Genomic DNA, 8,808 nt, shown 5'->3' with positions numbered 1-8,808 from the left:
GGATTCATTCGAGTTGTTTTGGGATACCTCATACGCGATTTCATCAGCATTACTGTCCTTATTTTTGTAAAAAAATAGATGGATACTTATGGGAGGTATACATTGTCACACTGTTCATTGTCTGAATGGTATCCATACTAACAGAGCATAGAACTGCATTAAAATGGTTATTTCGTCACGAAGACTTAGTTTTATTCTTCCGTATTTACATGTCCACATTAGGTAGGCATGCGTACATGTGTTTCGCATTCATTATTAAATACGCATTAGGATGTGTACTTAATGTGAGCCTAATGATTCGTCAGTGCAGGACAGCAAAATGTTCAGACTTAGGTATGAACGTAAAGCATTGGGCAAGAATAACATGTGTCCGCACATGATCATTCACACATATTGGCACATGGAATTGGTGGGTACCAAATGAACATTTTGTTTCAATGACTTAGTCGTACCACATGAATACGAATCTTAAACCTACATCCTGATCGGCAAAAGCAGCTGAGTGTGCCGATTTTCTTGTTGATCAACTTTTCTCCTGCGCAAAAGGCTGTGTGTATGACTAAAGTGTGTTGATGTTTCACTGACGAACATAGCAATTATGGCATGTGGAAGGAAGCAGTTTGTAGTGCAAAACATGATATTGTGAAATGCACATGCAAGGCTGTAGACCAGTGTTTGCAGAAGTTTACACACAACCCTCACACCACTAAAGAGTCATTCATGTGTTTAAGGTGCAGAGAGTAGCTGTTTGTATGTCATATGTAACACAATCTGCAATTCAGTGAGGTCTTTGCCAGGCTGCATGAACAACTGCACAGGCAGGCTGTTTCCGTTTTCAATCTTGCTGTCAGTTATTATGTCAGTGTTTCTAGTTGCAATCTTGTTTACATGCATGAGTGCACCCCAGTTGGTTGCAGCACACACTAATGTTTGTGAACGCAATGAATAGTTCAATGTAGGAATGTTTTGACAATATGGATGTGAAAAAGCAATATAAAGCCTGCTTGCAACTGTTTACTCATGACAGAACTGAGCTTCACAGTTATACACCGAAACAGTGCACTGAAATTGCACCAATCACCATTTTCGAGATTTTAATTGAATTCTTTTGACACCATCTTGGATGCAAGGTTTATGAGTGCCTGCTGCTGCTCAATAATATGCGGCGCTCTTCGCCACGCTCCCGCAGCTCCACTTCCCTTTGGTTTCGTCGTTCTGCAGCTTCCTTGCTTCGGTCTTGTCTTGCAAGCCCATTTGATAAAGGTGCCCTCTGTATGGCAGCTTCTTGAAGACGAAGCTGTCTGTCCTCGGCTTGCTCTTTGCAAGCTGCCTTCCATTCTCTTGCATGCTGAAGCAGCTTTTTGCGCTTTAAAGTTAGGCGATCGCGTTCGAATACCAACCGCCTCTCTTCAATGGTCTTCTCTTGTTCTTTCGCAGTCGTCTCAAACTGCATCATTTTTTGAAAAGATACCAAGTTTTGAGGCTGTCGCCTTTTTGTACCTGCTTGTAAAAAACATGATGTACCGACATTGTGCATTATTCACAAATTAGGCACTGACTGCCAACAGCAAACATATCGTAAAAAAGGAATGTTGGAGTATAGGAATAATACAGTAAGAAGTATACATACAATCACGGTATTCCACAAAATGCCCATTGAAACATGCATGACTATCTTTTCACCCCCACGTTTTAACAAGTTACGATGTTTCCGTTATAGGAAAGGTGTGCACGCAATGGTGATTTGGTTTTTGCTACAAAATAATGACACAAATGATTGGCACACCGCTCCGAATAATTAACTAGATTACATCATATTTACGAAACTGGAAAGAGTTTGTCGACATGATGGGACCAATCCTCGTTTCTAAGAGGCCTACTCAGTTGTGTGCCTCAGGGATCGGTTTTAGGTTCAGTACCATTGAATATTCACATTAATGTTCTCGTAAAAACTCTTAAAGTGTCTGTGTGTGTTAAGATGTTTGGTGACGATAGCATTCTCTTTAACGCAATGAAATCAGTTTGTGGTTTGCATTGAATGCTAACCTACAACTGCTAGGCAACTGGTGGGAGAATTTGATTATTATATTTGAGAAAAACTGTTTACATTAATAACAATATAATTGTAGAGGTATAAAAAAGAAGTACCTTACTGTCACAGTAACTTCCTGGTTAAAATGAACAAGTCACGGACATTATATGCTCCTCCATCAGTAAGGAGCTTTATTTTCTGATGTCTTGCATGACCAGTTGTACTAATATTAAAACCTGAAGGCATAAAACTCCATAATACCAAGCCACAAATATGCCTGCATTGCGTGAAATCCCTACACAAGAGATGACGCGCAGACAGGTCAAAATATTTAATGCCTTGTGGCTCACTATATCTTCAATCGTTATAGGCGCCTAGACTCTCTGTCTGCTATGTTGTAGCTTGCAGATTTGGAGCCATTGGTACAAAAGAGAAAGAAAGACGTGTAAAATTGCTGCAGTCATATTTTTTCCGACTAGGTAATCGACCCAAAACTATGAGCAAAGATTATATGCGACCTTCATGCCATAAGCACAGCTTTTCTCTCGAACTCATTTCTGCGTGCACCAGCATATAACTACTCCTTTTTTGCACAAACAGTTCCTGAATGGTACGCTCTACCCCATACTTGTCAGTTCTTTCACCCTCCTTGACTGATGCGCTGGAGTTGTTTGATGCCATGCAGTTTGTTCTGTATCTTTTATTATGTCTCATTGCATTATGCATTTGTATTATTCCAAATTATTGCGTAGATTTTGCCACTGATTGCACTTTCTGACCTTTCTTGCTGCTGTCACAAATTTATCCTCCCTCTTCTGCTTGCACATGCGACATGTCCGCAATATTTCATTATCAGTAAATAAATATAGGCACTTACACTAAAGTAACAAGTTCATCCCATCATAATTCAGAAACGAATACATTAGATAATTAGGAAGTGTAATGAAGTGATCTGAAATGATTTCTGAATGACTGCCTATGTAATTAAAATTATTTACCTGAAGAATAAAAAGGGAGCTTGTTAAAAATGCAGTAAGACAGTAACAATGTTCTTGTATATTGCTGTTTTACTGGAATGCTTACCAAAAGGTAAGATGTCAACATTGTGTCAAGTGATTCTTTACTGAATATGCACTAATTGTTGGAATGATGACCAGATTTTTAACTCAATATTTAGTGGGTTAGTACTTCAGCAGGTTAAACCAGAACTGTACTTTGCGAGGTTTCTTCTGCACAGAGTGTTTACACCAAACAAACCCCTGCGGTTGTTCCATGCAGATATTGTATGTAGTGTATAAAACTTGCCTGGCCTTTTAGGTTCAGGCTGAGCCCCTATGCTGCAGTGACCAGGGTTTGCTACCCAGATCTAGCTGCAGCCAGTTGGAAACTGGAGCTCAATGGGCCATCTGCTGCTGTCATTCCTCTTTGCTGGCGCATCTTGTTAATCTTGGCTGCAGTACATGTTTTCAAACAAGTCCGCCGCCGGTGATGGCTCATTATGCGAGTCTCCTAAAAAAATGGTGGTATACAGACTTCGTAACGTTTCCCTATTGTGCTGTCAGTATTGGAATCTTAATATTGCAAGATAATTTTGCTTATATAACGCACTTTGGGATGCTCATGTGGCCTGTAGTGTTCGAAGATGCATTAAAGCATTGTAATGATCAATATGCAGGAAAATGGAATTTTTTGTTCAATAAACGTTAAATTAAAAGTGAAATGTGTAACCTGAATTCCGAAAGCTAGGTGACCATTCCGCACATTGAATGGTAGTGCAGTACGGTGTACCAGCGTGGAAAGTTATGGCTAGCAAGCTATTGCCAACTGTATATACTGCAATTCACTCAACATTAAAAAATGCAAAAGGCATAGATAACAAAGCAGCCATTTTTTTTGCTTTAAGTTCAAATACGGAACATTGGCTTTTGGTACGGCTGCCTATCAGGGAACTCCGACAACTCGCGTGTATGGCTGTTCTATAGCAATTCATGTCCTCACGGGCGCGTTTAGCACGAAATGGTCTCCAATGCGTATTCCGCAGACCATGTCAGGCCTGCGGTGCAGGGATCGGCGTCCAAGGCTCCAGTGTAGGCTGCAGCCGCTGCATCCATGGCCATTCCCGCGGAGTTCCGCTCCGGAGCCGGTGTGGGCGCCGGCAGTGGCCGGGCACAGGCATTCTTTTTGGTAGCTGCCGTTTTTACCATGTATCCGTGTTCTTTGACGGTATATTTCTTGCAGCAGCTTCTCCTTTTCATCATGTTGCTCTTCCAGGCCAGACCTGAAGGTGTAAACATTATCCTTACAAACTGCTGTCAGCTCTAAATCATAAATATAATGCTCACATCACGAAGGCGAAATTATGTAAGGTTGGAAAAAATTGATGGAAGCGGTACTTGCGCAGGTTGGCCCGGTCGTTGTGTTGAAATTGTGCCAGCAGCAGATCACATCGGTCGCATATTGCGCGCGGCGTAAATTTTTTCAGAGCCATGTTAAGGTTATAAGCAACAACGGCCCATCCATACAACTCTCCGAAGGGATTTACTGCTAAGACCTCGCGCAGCATGTACAGGTCATCAGAAATCGTGAACCGCCATCGCGGAGCCGCGACCGCCTTCGCTGCCGCCTTGTGAAATACTGCTCGACTGGTCACATTCCATTTCCTGTTTGTGGTTCTACAAATCCCGGTTCCTGACATTTCTGTGAAAACAGCAGAGACTCCTCTCGTTAAGCCTCTCCATGGCCAGAGTCGAGAAGCGATCTCAACAAAACGAGCATTTCATCGTTTAATCTTTGCGGTCAATGCAAGCTAAAACGAAGCGAAATCAGGCTGCTTGGTTTATTTGCGATACGTACAGCTCACAGGGACGAATCTAGGGCGAATGCGATATGAGGCGAGAGGTCTTCGCTCCGACGGACGCCGCCATGCTCCCCGAACCTATCCGGTGATAGAGTCCACACTATTTCGCCGAGATAGGATGACTGTTGTCCGCTGACCTTAAAAACCCAAGGCACGCTTGGGTTCTGCGCATGCGCACTAGTCCCCGCTATTGCCCTATCCCCCTAACCGACATGGTCCCCCTATTCTAAAACTCCGGCACACGCGGAGTGCTGCCATGCCAAAAGTAATTACCGCACCCCTCCCCTATTCATCGCAGCCCTCCGCGCTTGCGCATTGTCGCCCCGCTATTACCCTATGCCCCTAAAGGTGCATGCGCACGAAGGACCACGGACTGGGCCGCGGACCGGTCACGTGGGTTTGACAGCGGACGATCTGATCCGTGACATCCACACGGCGGGCCCAAAAAGCAGACGACAGCGCCGGGCGGGAGGGGTATTCTCGAATCCGCGTGTCGGCAATCTCCTTGCAACGCACTGGTTTTGAGAGTATTCGTCAAAATGGAAGCCGAGTGGAATCGGTAGCTGCGTTCGCTTCAGCAATAGTTATCGACGACGAAGACTTGCGTGCTCACAAACGGCGATGCTGGCAGAAAAACTGGGCATACTGAAAGAATCTAGGTGTTCACAACCAGCTGCAGAAAGAGCTGCTTTTCTCAGATCCAGGCGACTTCCGGTGACGTTTTTGCGTCACCCCGGAGCAGTTTATGAATCTGTTGTCGCGCGTTCGACTGCGCGACAGCAGACTGTGATGAGCTCGCCAATTTCGCCGACGACAACACTGCAACTCGCTCTTCGCTACCTTGCGTCTGGTTAGTAATGTTTTCTCTGAAATATAATTCCATGGCTGTGACACTAGGTCTTCGAAAGCTTCGCATCCTCTGGGACACACGCAGAAAGATTCATGTCAATATTATTTGTAACGCCAAAACCGAACTTGTCATCTCCATGCGCTTACACTACTTACACCTATAGCTAGTTACAAACTACGCTGAGAACGTTGTTCAACAGAATGAAAAGTTGGGATAGTTGAAGGCTATTCATGATGAATAAGTGGGCGCTAACGGAACGTAGAAACAAAAGGAGACAATCTTCTAGACTGTCAAAATCGTCGAAGTGGTCTTTTCGAAGTATCTAGCTTGGAAAGGCGCCATTGTCTATCTTGTTTCAGCACATACTCACACACAGGCATTGCTAACAGAAAATAAAAAAGAAAAAAAGCGTGAACAACCAAGTGACAACTAGAAGCATTTTTTTTTCTAGTTGAGTGTTATACATAGCTTTAAATTGAGGTTCCACATTTTTTGAGAAATGCCTTTTCAATTTCTCGGAGAGAGCCACTACTCACTGAGCCGACATTTCCGGATGGGACATTCGACGGTTAACAAAATTGTCCCAGAAATCTGTGACGCAATATATCAAGACCTAAAGGGGGACTATTTGAAGACCCCAAAATAGAAGAAGCCTGGCAAGAGGTGATGAAAGGGTTAAGGGAGAAGTGGCAATTCCCGAACTGCCTAGGTGCCACGGACGGCAAATATGTCATTCAGAAGCCAACACAACTGGGGTCCAAATATTTCAACTATAAAATGTCGTTTAGTATAGTCCTGTTTGCTGCGGTGGATTCAGGTTAAACATTTATCTAACTTGACGTGGGAGCTCCAGGGTCACAAGGTGATGCTGGATTTTGGCAGAAAACAGCACAGCAATTACCTATGAAGGACGAGACGACCAATTTGCCTGAATTGGTCAAAGTGGCAGCTACACCATATATATGTCTGCCGCCTGTCTTTGCGGATGATGATGCCTTTCCGATAGGCAACCTTATGAAGCCGTATGGAGGCACCCTCCTGTCAGTTGATCAGAGAGTCTTCAATTACAGGTAAGCTCTGAGGTACATGCTATGAATTTTTGAGAGTGCCTGTGTATTCCAAGCTGGAGACTGAAATAGCTAAAATAGAAACCTTGACATTTTTGCAGTGCCGCAAATTGTCAAAATATCTTGAAAACAAGAGTCTCTGACACAATGTTAACAGCCACATTAAATCAATAGGTACTGTACACATTATGCACACACTATGGAAATAAACATACCACTTAATAGATTACCATGAGTTTCAGTGTGAGACCATTAATGTAAGAGTGAACATTGTTATTGCATTCATTTGTGATTGTGCTCCTTTTGTCAATGAAGATGCAGCATGCATGAGTCCCCGAATAGACTCCTCTTGCGCCTTTAACCATTCATTGTGAAATGCAAAATGCTGTCATGTATTTCATCTGCTGCATTTTGATTTATAGAGTAAAAGGGTATGGTCTTGGCCAGAGTGATATGCAGCACTTTGATTCTTACTCAAACATTACATAGGATAGGAATGCTTCTTCCTTCTATGTTCATGTAATACTAGCAGTTATCATCAAATATGTATGTACTAGCCCCTGCAGAGGGTTTTAGGAAATGAAAGGATTGAAATGCCATCAAATGTTCTCTAATGTGAGACAGATATGACTGTCTGTGCTTGCTGTGGAATACAGTGGTTGTGATCACTCTTTCCATTTCTTCCACTTGCGCTGTCATAGCCGGGTAATGATATCTTTTATCAAAATGAACCAAATAGCCCACGAGGCTGTTGTACGGCGAGTGCATGACTTTTTTTTTTTAAGTTGTCAACCTTCATTTTGTTTTATGGTATAATATGTGTTTTACAGGCAGTCTAGAGCTTGGAGGGTCGCAGAAACCTCCTTTGGGATTTTGGCCAATCGTTTTCGGGGTCTGCACACAGTTACTGAAGCAAGACCGGACAGAGTTGTACTTGTCTTCGCAGCTTGTGCCCTGCACACTTTTCTCAGCCTCGAGATACAAGCTCCACTGCAACATTCTGTTGGAGATGCTAGTTACCACGACCACACGTTTTGGTTTGCAACAGGCAACACGTGGACGCCCCATTGCATTTGGGACTGCTGTGCGTGAGCAGATGTGCTTATACTGTGTGCTTAGATGGGCTTATACTGAGCAGATGTGCAGTGTCGTGGCAGCAAGACTGCTCACCGCAATAGCCACCTCACAGATAGAGTGTACTGAAGAAACAATCCAGCCAGATGACTTTTTATAGAGTAACATAAGGCGTACAGTGTCATGGCAGAAAATCACTGATATTAACCACTACAGCACATCGTATTTCAAATAAATAAATAAACATTCAGCGTGATATCCTTCGTTCACCCGCATTCAGGTGTCTCAATTACTTCAAGACGATCCTTTTGACATTTCAGATGCCTGGTAGTGCTCATCTGCTTCATTAATGCACCAGCATAATTAGGAGAATGTGTTGTTGCATCAGGGACAGGTGGCATTTGTATTGCATATTTGGTTGCAACTGCGTTGTCTTCCTTTAAACAATTTCCCCCATTATCTTTAACCCGGTTCTGCTTTCTTTGATTCTTTTCGCCTAGCCAGCTTATATGGTTCCAGACGTTTCTTGGTCCGCCTCTAGTGGCGTCGTGTATGTCAGCCATCCAAAATAGGTGAACTGTTTTATTTTACTTTGAATGAGGCCTGTACATCAAGTTTATTTTATCGATATGATTCCAATTTTTGGTCTATTTCCTCCTGAGATACCTTTGCTTTCTTTGCCTCTCGTTATTCCCTTGAGGCTGCCCGTCGTTTTTCAATGGCTTCCCTGATCTCCCTATTCCACCAGCTCCGTGGCTTCATGTTTCCATTCCAACGGTTTTCTAATTTAACCTCCTTAAGTTTCCTCCTTGTGAGTAGTTCTACTTGTTCATAATCTCAGTCTTCCACTGGGCTTTCCTCTATTGCTGTTGTAGCGGCGTGTGCCTCATATGTACAGAGACTGCCAAGCAACCAAGAAATCCTCTTT

At 43.2% G+C, this 8,808-nt stretch overlaps 1 pseudogene; it reads left to right on the top strand.

The window, feature by feature from the left end:
- The first annotated feature begins 5,445 nt into the window (after nt 1–5,445).
- LOC146186925 (uncharacterized) lies at nt 5,446–7,330 on the top strand (annotated as a pseudogene).
- The last annotated feature ends 1,478 nt before the right edge of the window (nt 7,331–8,808 follow it).

Source organism: Amblyomma maculatum, chromosome 6 (genome assembly GCF_055883805.1).
Source record: "Amblyomma maculatum isolate TAMU_Amacu chromosome 6, ASM5588380v1, whole genome shotgun sequence".
Taxonomy (NCBI): Eukaryota; Metazoa; Arthropoda; class Arachnida; order Ixodida; family Ixodidae; genus Amblyomma; species Amblyomma maculatum.
Note: the sequence above shows the minus strand (reverse complement) of the source record. Positions and strands in the feature narration are given on the sequence as shown.